The sequence below is a fragment of the Corvus cornix genome, chromosome 17, assembly GCF_000738735.6.
Source record: "Corvus cornix cornix isolate S_Up_H32 chromosome 17, ASM73873v5, whole genome shotgun sequence".
Lineage (NCBI taxonomy): Eukaryota > Metazoa > Chordata > Aves > Passeriformes > Corvidae > Corvus > Corvus cornix.
Window position 1 is genome coordinate 144,446 of NC_046346.1, and position 11,908 is coordinate 156,353.

General features: G+C 43.9%; 1 protein-coding gene across 12 annotated transcripts in view; it reads right to left on the reverse strand.

The window, feature by feature from the left end:
• The window catches only part of RALGPS1 (Ral GEF with PH domain and SH3 binding motif 1), an 85,789-nt gene extending 79,661 nt beyond the window's left edge, over window positions 1-6,128 (reverse strand). For 4 of the 12 annotated variants that reach the window (XR_005603253.1, XM_039561719.1, XM_039561714.1 and 1 more), the window contains exons 1-3: window positions 6,005-6,128; window positions 3,558-3,674; window positions 1,661-1,754 (exon numbers count right to left, since the gene is read on the reverse strand). The gene's annotated coding sequence lies outside the window, so the exon portion shown is untranslated. Of the gene's footprint in view, window positions 1-1,660; window positions 1,755-3,557; window positions 3,675-4,004; window positions 5,442-5,747; window positions 5,934-5,966 lie in introns of those variants that run through there. The other 8 variants (XM_039561721.1, XM_039561720.1, XM_039561723.1 and 5 more) reach the window with 5 other exon arrangements.
• Window positions 6,129-11,908: the final 5,780 nt, after the last annotated feature.

An 11,908-nucleotide genomic window follows, 5' to 3' on the forward strand; every position in this document is an offset into this window, starting at 1 on the left:
CTTACCCTTACTTCCGCTCAACTCAAGAAATGCAGGGAAAAAAAAGCATGATCTGTCATTTATGTGGAATTAGGTTTTATATAAAGTCCCTCCCAGGCAGGACAAAGTCCCAGAAACTGCAGGCTACCACAAACTGCTTACAGAACTGGCAAGTCAGCTCAAGCTCTGATTCTCTTTAACTGAGAAAACAAACAACATGGTTGTGTCATCATTCCCCACAGCACACATGGATGAGCCCATGGCAAGTAGTGCCACTGATTCCTTGGACTCTTTCAGCAGAATCTGTAGTTGCTCATGTGTGCCGCTAGGGATACTGCCATATCTCCCTCTGGGTCCTTGCGTTCCCTCCCACAACACTGATCACACCAACAGAAAAATTCTGAAAAAACAAACAGCTAAAAATAAAAATAACCTCTTATTTTACTCTCTTTAGAAAGATGAGGTCTTCACTCTCATTCCTACAAAGACAAACAATTCCCCCCAGGATCTCGCATGAAACAAGTCACTAATTTTGCTTCAAGTAACGTCAAAATCTTCTCTGCTAAACAAGGCAAGATTCAATTTCTTTTACCTTGTCTCCTGATAAAACTAACTCATATTTTGAGCACTAACAGACTTCTAAGTATTTCTAGGTCTGGAGCTGCTCTTCTTAATAGTCCTTACAATACTGAAGTGGAAAGTAATTCTGTAGATGTAATTTCTTTAACGTGTGGCATTTACATTAAGGCCACAAAAATATTGTGTCCTCCATCCCTGCCTTTCTGAATAGGCTCTCCAGAGTGCAAGGAATCAATAACGCTGTGAAAGGGGAAAGAAAAATCCCATATGTGAACTTGTATCATGCCCAAGTTCAGTTTTACACCATGTCTGAATGTTCATTATATCAAAGTGAGACAAAATTGCTCTAACACCTAAACCCAAAAGCACTAATATACTTTTGCCTTTCAACATTCAGCACATAGATAAATCTTGCAAGGCTAGAAACGTTCATTCTAGACAGGATCAAAATAGATTTGCTTCCCCTTACAGCCCCCCTGCAAATGTTTCAAATATAACACAAGCACTAAAAATGCACTGCTTCTTCCTATGTGGACAGATTTCTCCAAGATTCACATCTACTAAAAAATACTCCTCTTCACTTGTTTTGCTACCTTGATGAAAGTCATAGGGAGCAATTATCCTTTTAAGTCAAAGTCCACTTGGTCATTTGAAGCGCCTCCCCACCTGCAGAAAGCCTCACTCTGCACACAAAGTAACACAGGAGCTAATACTAAGCCTACGGTACAAAGAGGCTGTCGAACAACACAGAGAAAGATATTAAAAATAATACTCCCCAGGACTTGCAATATTTCACGCCAACAAAATTAAAAAGAAATTTTTGAAAGTTTAAAAATTATCAAAGGTCCAATATGCTGGCAACAAAAGGTAAAAAGTCACTAAAATGACATACAACTTCTTTTCACAGCTTTTGATTCTTACAATTTCTTTCAACTCGCTCAGGTTAATCATTAAAATGATGCATTATGCAAACAGTGCTAAAAATCAAAAGTAAGAAAACACCTTATCTGTTTGCACAGAAGGTTCATGGGCACACTGCAGTAGATCTCCTTCATAGGCAGCCAGAAGCAAAGTGGATAAATCAGGATGAAAACATACATACCACCAGAGGTTGTCTGTTCTTCTTTGCCAATTTGACAAACCCATTTAGATACGTAGCGCTCTCTGAAGCAAAACTGAGGACAGTGCAAAAACAACTGGAAAAAACCCCCAAAAATACCACCATCAAAACCAAGCACAGAAGTAAACCTTATAGCCATTATTTTAGCAGCATTTGTCAAATTTTGTTATCTATGCCATAGAAGCAACATTCTCTGAAAGCCAAATGCGAATTTTATATTGCTGTTAGTAATATGCACGTAATGCAGTGAAAGTGCCCGTAAGTTCAGTCTCAGTACTAGCTACCCAACTCAGAAGAAAGTCACTGAGACTCTTAAGCGCAGAAAACCACTTCTGGCCAAGAAAGTCCCTGTGCTCTAATTTCTGAATGCTAGCAGAGCATAGGAAGTTACTGACTGTTCACATTGCTTTCAGCCAATACAAAAATAACCATGTGAGCAACCACTGATGACTGTTGTTCTCATTGTTTTTTTCACTGGAGGGAAAAATACTGAACTAGACATGCTTCTTGTCAGCCCTAATTTGGCCATTCTGGACTCCACAAGTCAACTGGCTTAGCTGATTTCAAAAACCATTTACTTACTATTTTCATTAGTTGATTATGGCTTTCCTAATACCACTGAATCATGAACTGAGAGCTGCAACACACTTTTAAGAAAACATACTTCAGTATTCTACCAAAATAACTGTTCTTCCTTAAGCTTAAATTAGCTGGAAAAGTAGCTCAGTGAAAACAATTAAAGTGCACAATGGCCCCACCTGGGCACTGATAAACTTGGTTAGAACCAACGAAGTAACCAGTAGGGTTTGGGATTTTTTTAAAATAAATTTAGAACAGAATAGTTCCAGTTGGAAGTGGCATACAGTGATCATCTATCTAGTCTCACTGCCTGACCACTTCAGGGATGACCAGAACTTAAAGCATGCTATTAAGGACATTGTTCAAAGGCTCTTAAACACTGACAGGCATGGGGCACCAACCACCTCTCTAGGAAGTCTGTTCCAGTATTTGACCAGCCTCTCAACTAAAGAAATGCTTACTGATGTTCAGTCTGAACCTCCCCTGGTGCAGCTTTGAATCATTTCCATATGTCCTGCCCCTGGATTCCAGGCAGAAGAGATCACCATCTCCCTTTCCATGTCCCCTCTCAGGAAGCTGCAGAGAGCAACAAGGTTGTCGCTCAGCCTCCTTTTCTCCAAACTAGATAATCACAAAGCCCTCAGCCACTCCTCAGAGGATTTGCCTTCCAGAATTTGGTATCAGACATCAGAACGGTAGCAGGAGTCATCCTACAAAAGCAGTTCATGGAGACTGCCTGTTGGTACCTGGCAAAAAATAATCACCTTTATAACCATGCAAACATAGTTATCATCTGTTAACTGGAAATGACTCCACACAAATGGAACACAAACATGAAGAGGGAAAGCACTGCTGCACAATGTCAAAGGGAACAAAGTGAAAAACATTTCTGCTTGACAACAGTAATTACAAAAGCAATACATGTTCTCAAAAAAGAACAAATAATAAATCATAAAAACCCCCAAGCAAAGAACCCAATACCATCTTGATCCACATCAAGACAGGGTTGCAGTGCTCTCTCCAGCAGAAGTCCTCCTTCAAAAGTCATTACCCTTCAAGCAAGGCTGCAAACTTGAATCAACTTAGAAGACTAAGTATAACTTCCCTAAGCATGTATCTTGAAGGGAATCTTCATGAAACAGTTACAGGAAAAGAAATATTTATCTGCAAATTACAGTAAAATACTATTACAACTCAAGTTCTCTAAACAGAAGTGACAAACACTTCTGTAATCTCTGGTTATCAAATGTAAGTGAAAATATGAAAGTACCTGTAACGTTAAATACAGTTGCATACTTACAGTGGAATAAGGCAGCTGCGCACTCAACCCATTTTGCTGCACACCTCCATTAGTCCGCTGTTGGGTCTAGCTCTGGCTTTTCAGTAGTTTTATCTCTTGCTTAAAAGCATAACATCCCTGCAAATACCAGGAAGCAGGATTATGGTGACATTTATTTTACAACTCAGTTCTTCTCAAACGGGGCACTCCTCACCTGAAACATGCACTCTGGTATTTTTATTCTTACCTCTCACTCACAACTTTCATTGTTAGTTCCCCATTCTAGTTTCATTGCTATGTGATAAATTCCCAAACTCAAAAGGACTACAAATACCTCACAGAGGGAAGAGCAATGTATTACAAATTTCATAGCTAAATATACTCCAAATACGTGCTTGTAACTCTCCCTCACTCTGTCAATCAACACAAGGTTCAATCCAATACATGTTGTTTATTGGTTTCACTCACTTCTTTCAATGTGCTTTATGAATTGTAAATGATACTCATCCTCACACCACTTTCTTCAAGGCTTACCTAAACAAAGCAAAAGGGACACAAACCCAAATACAGTAATTATTTTATCTCTGTATCAGCAAATAAAGCCATAGCTCTTCCACTGAACACGATCAGCAACAAACCAGAGAAAAATATTGCTTAGGTAACTCATTTTGGTAATACTTCTATTAGGCATAGCCCTTTCCTTTTCTCCTCTTTTGCCTTTTACCAACTTTTATAAAACCTAATGTTTAATAAAATTATGCATCAAATGGGAAGAAAATAATCTCAAAGACAGCTTCTTTTACATACTCTGACATGAAAATCCCATTAAAGCCCATGCTGCTTTGATGAAGGTAAAAATCACTGCAGATCAATTGGTGTTACAACTGTGCCTCTACTACAGTCTTTATTTTCCTTCTATCGTTAGGGAACCTCCACCTTAAAAAACTCTATTTTCTAGACTTTAAATATATGCAATTCCTACTGGCATCAAAGCAAGCTATCTTTTGCTGGACAAGGAGTATTCTTTTCACAAACCTAAAACTCATCCAGTAGGCATTCCTCGCATGAGCGAATTATCCTAGTTCACAGAAGAATCAAAATGACAAGTTAAAAATGGGTTAGCACTCACTTAAGTATTTCAATCAAATTACAGACATGATGCCTGTTGTCTGCCCTGCATCATGTGGCATTTTAGTAAAGGGCAAACCTTGTAATTACTGTGCACCTCAACTTCTAGCTATCTTCCCTTTACTAAAATAAGGCAAATAAACAGAAAATAAGTTGGTTTAAAAGTGTTTTGTAATATTTTTCTTCAAACTGGTGCTACATCACGCAGGATAGGCAACATACAGAAAATGAACAAACAACTGTGTGTAGTTCTGCCCTTTACAGCATCTTCCTCTCCTCAGAGATGAAGAATATCTACTAGACATGGCAAGAATGTTCAACAAGAGAAAAAAATATCTAACTATCAAAGCATCTACTGGAAATAAAAGGCACAGATTGCAACATTCATAGATAAGGTTTCTGAGGCAAGGAATATCCTTCTGTATTTCAGAGACACCAACGCATCTCAGTTTTTCCAATAATTAGTATGACAAGAGTATCTAAGCTCCATTTTGTTAGGTTTAAAAGAACAAACCACAGACAAAAGGCACGATGTACTTCTATAACCAAGAACTTCCATTTCCATTCCTTCTCCATCCACTACATGCCAAAACCCCAAGCTGACATAAGCCTACAGAAGCTAGACCAAAAACTGTCTGAAGTGATTTGAAGACAGATCGCAGTCAAGGCTCTTAACAAGACCCGCACGGTATCATCCACAGGATACGCAAATAGTTTCCAAATGTATTCCTAAAGACACAGAAGGACGTGGCCAACCCGAGGTGGTTTCCACCTGTTCCGCCCACACCCCCCGTCCGTACTCCGGCTGCTCTCGCTGTCCGCCCGGAGCCGCACCGCGCAGCGCCAACTGCACGTGCCCGCCCCGCCTCAGCACAGCGGGCCAGTCCCGGAGCCTCCCGGGAGCAGGCAGGGCCGTGGCACCGCCCTCCCCGCGCCGCTGCGACATCGCCCGGCGGGGAGGGGCCCAGCGCCCTTTCCGAGAGAGGCCGCGGGGCCGGTCGGGCGCTGGCGGAGCGGGGAAGCGCCGCCCGGCCCCGCCAGAGCCCAGCGCAGCCCCCCCTCCCCCCCCAGCCTCCCGCGCACCTGCCGCGCCCCGCGCAGGAGCCGCCCGGACCCGCCACGGCGGGCGGCGATGGGCGCTGCCCCTCTGGGGGGCCGGGAGCCGCCGGCCTCCCGCAAGCGTCGCCTCCGGAGGGTGGGCGCCCGTCCGGGCCCGTCGCCGCAGGGCTCCGCCCGCAGCACACGCCCGGAGCGGGGACGGCAGAAGGCGGAGGGACGAGGGGCTGCGGCGGCCGGTCCCACCTTTTCTGCCGGGCACGCGGGGCTCATCCGCTCCTCACCTGTTCAGGGCTTGATGCCCCGAGCAATACCCACGGCCCCTCTCGGCGAGAGGGAGGCGCCCTCTGCGCCGCCGGGGACGAGGCCCAGCCCGGTTGGGGACCGCGGGGCGGGGCCGGGGCGCGCGGACTGACGCGCGCGCCAGCCAACCGCCTCCCGCGCGGGAGCGCGCACCAATGGGCGCGGGCGGGGCGGGAGCGCGCGAGCGCAGGTGCTGCTGCGCCGTCCTTGGCCGCGCCCGCCTCGCCCGCGCCCCCTGGCGGTCCCGGCGCGGCTCCGCACGCGGCTCCGTGAGGGCCGCAGGAGCGCGGGGTCCGGGCGCGGGTTCCCCGCGGAGCGGCGAGCCCGGGGGCCCCGGGCAGGGCTTCCGAACAGCCCGGGCGCCCCGCAGAGCACCGCGCCCGCGCTCCGGGAGGTCCGGGCAGGGCTTCCGAACAGCCCGGGCGCCCCGCAGAGCACCGCGCCCGCGCTCCCTCCCGGCCCCAGCAGCGGGTCTGGCCGCTCCCGGAGAAGAGGCGGTGAAGTGCCGTTCGTTCGCGTCCGCTCGCTGCAGCATGGGCTGTGCCTTTCCCTTCCCGGTGCATTGACGAACCTCTCGGAACCTCCAAACTAAAACCGGGTTTAGGTTCAGGTCCGGGTGATGATGCTGCTGGGTAGTGACCATGTGTGTTCTTGCAAGGCAGTCAAAGAGGGCTTTGTGGGATTTTTGGTAATTGAGAGTGGTACTTGAAGCTACGAGGCAAAAGGATGGTGCACCTTTCTCCGATTTACAGCTTATCTAAAGGCAACGTTCAGGCACAGTGTGTGCAGGCCTCACTACGGAAAAACATTGGCTCTGTGGACTGGTAGCTACATGCGGGATTCACCCAGCCCATCAGACTGGCCTGCAGTTTTGCATGTTAGAGAACAAAAGTCTAGTGAGGGTATGCAGAGGAAGCTTTGAGATACTGCATGATGCCCAGAATACATTTAGAAAGCGTCTTTCCAAACTCCTGGTTACTAAAGGTTTTCAGTGCCTATCAAATGCAGAGCAGTTTAAACATCTTCAGATATCCCAACTAAATGTATGAGTGTGCTTTTCAAAGCATAAAAATTCAATTTGAGAATAAACTGTAAAAATAACTTTAAACATAGGTTTGAGATCTGCTTCTGAGTCCTGATGCTCACAACACCAATAATTACATCAAAGCCAAAGGCACTATATGGGAAGGTATTTTCCCTACACTTTCCTCCCTCTCAGAGAGGCTAAAGAAAATTAATTTCATATGAATCTCCAAACATTTAATAGACTATTCTTATTTGAGTTTATCCTATTGGTGTACTGCCAAGCAACACACTTTCCTCTAATACTTACAGCATCAGTTCCCACTAGAGAAAAAGTACCGAGTTCTCTCGCAAAATGTTTTCCGCTCTGTCCTGTATCACCGTGTCAGGACATTAAAACAGAAGTCCATGGGCTACAGCCTTTCAAAAATATACATTAGTTACTGGTATTTCTACAGGAATTTGGAAAAAACTATCTGAAAACTAGTTAACTTCTTATCCAAATGATTATGAGATTCCGTCAGAGTTTCCAGTCTGCCGCTTAAAGTACGGTAAAATGGTGTTGTTCACTGCCCAGGTAGGTCTCATGCAGCACAGCAGGACAGCCTCTGAAATCCTGGGTATAAACCCTGCTCTGCTAACAGTGGAATCACCCAGCACCTGCTCCTCTTGAAGGTGTCATAATGAGGACTGGAAACCTCTTTTTCTGTTCTTGTTTTAGGCTTCTGCTATGTACAGCACCTTAAATGACCCCTACATAACATATTTTAAAAAATCAGCCAGCACCCTCTGGTGGAAAAGAATGCATAGACAAGCAATGTTACTTTTGACATCATCATTAGCCATATAATTTCCCAGAATTTTAATGAAATGTTTCTGGCTATAACTCAACTGACTTTTGACTTAATATTCAATTTAAATTTTTCTTAAACCCATGCACAATACAATTGTACTATGCTGTTTCATATAGTTCATGAAATGTAGCATCCATGAGATTGGGCTTTATTTTCTCTGCGTGATTATTGCTGGAAGAGTATAAATTCCATATGTCATGTTCACTGGCTAGTCTACCTTCTCCTCAACCTGTTTTCAATAAGTTTGCATTATGAAGAGCAATGGGGCCTGTGTCTGCATGTACACAAAGATCAGGTGAACAGAACCAGTTCTTTTTAACTGGAACCAATTTTTTCCCTTAGCCTTCTTAACAAAACTTCTTCACAAAATCTTTGTCTTCTATTTCCTGCTTTGCTGAAAGTGGTATTTTATAGCACTTTTCAAACAAGTATCCAATCTCTCAGTCTGTTTTTCCCTTGATGCTGAATTCAGAGATGCCAGCTAGGATGAGAAAAATTCGGGTATTTCAGAACATTCATAGAATCGGAATGGTTTGGGTTGAAAGAGACTTAAGAGCTCATCTCATTCCACCTCCCTGCCATGGGCAGGGACACCTCCCACTAGCCCAGGTTGCTCCAAGCCCTGTCCAACCTGGCCTTGGGCACTTCCAGGGATCCAGGGGCAGCCACAGCTGCTCTGGGCACCCTGTGCCAGGGCCTCACCTCCCTCACAAGGAAGAATTCCTTCCCAGTATCTCATCTATCCTTGCCCTCTGGCAGTGGGAAGCCATTCCCCCTTGTCATGTCACTCCAGGCCCTTGTCCTAAGTCCCTCTCCAGCTCTCCTGGAGCCCCTTTAGGCACTGGAAGGGGCTTTAAGGTCTCCCCAGAGCCTTCTCTTCTCCAGGTGAACTGGTCCCCAGCTTTCTCTGCCTGTCTCCCATAGCAGAGATGCTCCAGGGACCTGATCATCCTTGTGGCCTGGATACAGTGCTCCCAGTGGTGGGTCTCATGGGAGTTAATTTAGTTCATGGAATAAAGTACTTTCATTGAATATCTTCGCTGAAATAACCTGAAGTACTTTCCACTTATTAGAGACAAACTCTAAACAAGCAGGTAAGTTAAAGTTTAACAACACATACTGTACTATGACACTGTAATTATTGCCACGGATTGCAACTTTAAACAAACATGACCTACCCAATGTCAATGATGTACCCTTAGGTAGAACTAGATAAAGTTGAAATCCAATGCTAGAAAAAAAAGCTGAATTAGAGTAAAAATTGAGTAATTTTAAAGTGCAAAGGATATCAGAATTATTCTACTAGCTAGACATTTTTAAAATCTTACACACACAACTATAATTTCCCTTCTTTCCATATTTTCATGGGGACAAAACTGGCAGAAAAGGGGTCCTTTGAAGTTATCAGCCAGATTACATGGGCAAATGACCTATGTCATCTCCCACCTGAGCACAGTGGAACTCTGTGTCTTCACATCCAAATATTTTCCTCTCTATACAAGGAGAGAAACCAATATTTCGAAAGACTGGTCAGATACTGTGAAGTCTTCTCATGTGTTATGAATGGCTCTTGAAGTGACAGACACTGTGTTACATTGTGTGAAAATTTCATTGTAACACCATTTAAGCTTTCTCTGACTAGCTTGGCAAATTTCAACTCATAAAACCTACCCAGTTTTCTAATCTTGTTGCTTTGGTGATATCCCTTCATTGTTTTCCCACGTTTTCTCTTCCAAAAGCAACTGTGGTTCTTCACTTTTATGTGTTTTTCCATTAATCCTCAACAAGTCTATTTTCTTACCATCGCATTTCCTTTACACCTAGCCAGGATCACTGTCCTTTGTCTACTTACTGCGTTTTCAAACAAACACCTTTGTAATTTCTCTGATACTGCCTCATACTGATGAACCTTACAAAACTGCCTCAAAATGTCATCTTCAGAGCCCTCCTTTGTTTTAATGACAGGAGAGTTCACTCTGGGTGCTCTGATCAAAACTCTTCAATCTTTTCCTCTTCTGGCAACATCTGTTGTCTTTTGGTTTAGAGTACAAGATTTTTGGGGAAGTTGTATCAGAACATGTCTGTCTTCAACAAGAGTCCAAAAAAAAAAGCTGTTTGATAGTGGACATAGAAGTATGAGCCTTCATGAAAGTACAACTTTTCTCTGTCCTTGACCAAACTCCACTACATTCAGGGACAGGTGACCAGGACTGGTAGTTTACCACTACCCACAGTGGCATATTTACCTTTTGCTAGTGCTAGAATTTTGTGCTTTTCAAAATTATACAATTTTTAAATGGGAGAAAAAAAAAAAAAGGCAATTTAAAGGAAAAAATGTTTTATTTCATTAAGATTTTTAAGTGACTTTTATAATTTCAATACCACTCGTGTTATAGGGCATGCTATCTAGACACTATTGCACACACATGCATGCCTGTTGCTCCAGTGCTGCAGACATACATCCCATTATTATTGAAAACCACATTTCCAGAAGCACTAGAAACATACACTTCTATGGGAATGAAACTACCTAGTTCCCTTCCCCCATCAGTCCCAAAACGTTTGGTGCCCTTAGGGGAAGTAAAGGGTAAATTTATCTAGAATCCTTTAACTTAGATTGTACTTGGAGAGCAGTATACAGAAAACACAGCACATTTTTTGATGGACTAAAGGACGTAAAAAGCATCCAGCTGTAATGAGGATGCTTCCCACTTGCCATCAAACAGCAATTACTGAGGTACCAGGGCCTGGGAGTGCTGTTGCACCTGCACACTCCACGGAATTTCCACAAGGTGTCCAGTGTTGTGTGACGCCCGTGCTGCCACCCAGTGCACAGGCTGTCTGCTGCAAACACATTCAGGATGCTTACAGGGCAGATGTCGAGGACCATGTCAGCTCACGCTCTTCCCAAACTCGCAAGTCTGCTGCTGTAACTGGTCTCTGAATGGAAATTTATAAATGAAGGAAAACCAGCAAATATTTTCTGTAGGACCTGCAGAGCACCATGGCTCTAAAAGTAAACTTCATCAAGTTCCACAGACTAACCTTGCTGCATCTTATTTCTGACCCTGATAGCTGCCTGACCAGCTGAAGCAATTTTCCCAACTCAACAAAACCAAACCAACAGAGGTATGGAATACTAGCAGCACGCCGTGTTCTCTCTGTTCTCCAGGTAAAGGCAACAGTGTTTATCCCTCTCCTAACAGTCAGGTCTTGTTTACCCCATTCTGCATTACTGGCAGTTTCAGACCCTGTAAGAAGGAGATCTGAAGGGAGGTTTTGCTGGAATAGCTACTCTGACACCAACAGGGACTCAGGGACTAACCCACTCAACTCCAGCCCCTCCAAATCCCATGGTCGGTCAAGATAACCATGGCCTACAGCTCCACTGGGGATGCTCCTGTTAAATTCAAGGTTGTGGGCGAGGAGAAGTGTACCTACACTTGCTAGGAGCAGCATCAGCCCTACTGATACATGTGGCAGAACACAAAACATAAATGCTACTGTGGGAAATGAAGCAGGGTGTCTCTCCCCAAGAGACCTGCCTTGGAGCGGCACGGATGGATTGCCACCACCTGGCTGGGTTTTTGGTTTTGCTTTGAAAGCTGGATGAGGTTTTGGAGCACAAAACTCAAATGATCATCTGTTCAGAACTAAGCAATTAATGCTGGCAAGTAGTTGTCTCTAAAGACTCTTGATTTCTAGTTGGTAGATGAGTATTAAAATGCTTCTTGTAGTACTTCAGGAATAGCATCTAAAATGCAAGCCCCTTAGTAATTAAATATCTAAATGTAGACACTGACACCACAGATTTGCTCTAGAAGCATTTTAATTTACAAACAGCAATTCCGATTGACTTTATACCATAAAAAAAGCAATTTACAAGCAAGAAACAAATTCATCAGAACAAAATAAAGCAGCACAGAAATATTCATGTCACAAATCTAAAAACAAAGTGAATACAAGAGTAAAATATCATTTGAATAAATATTTTAAAGTTCATGCTAT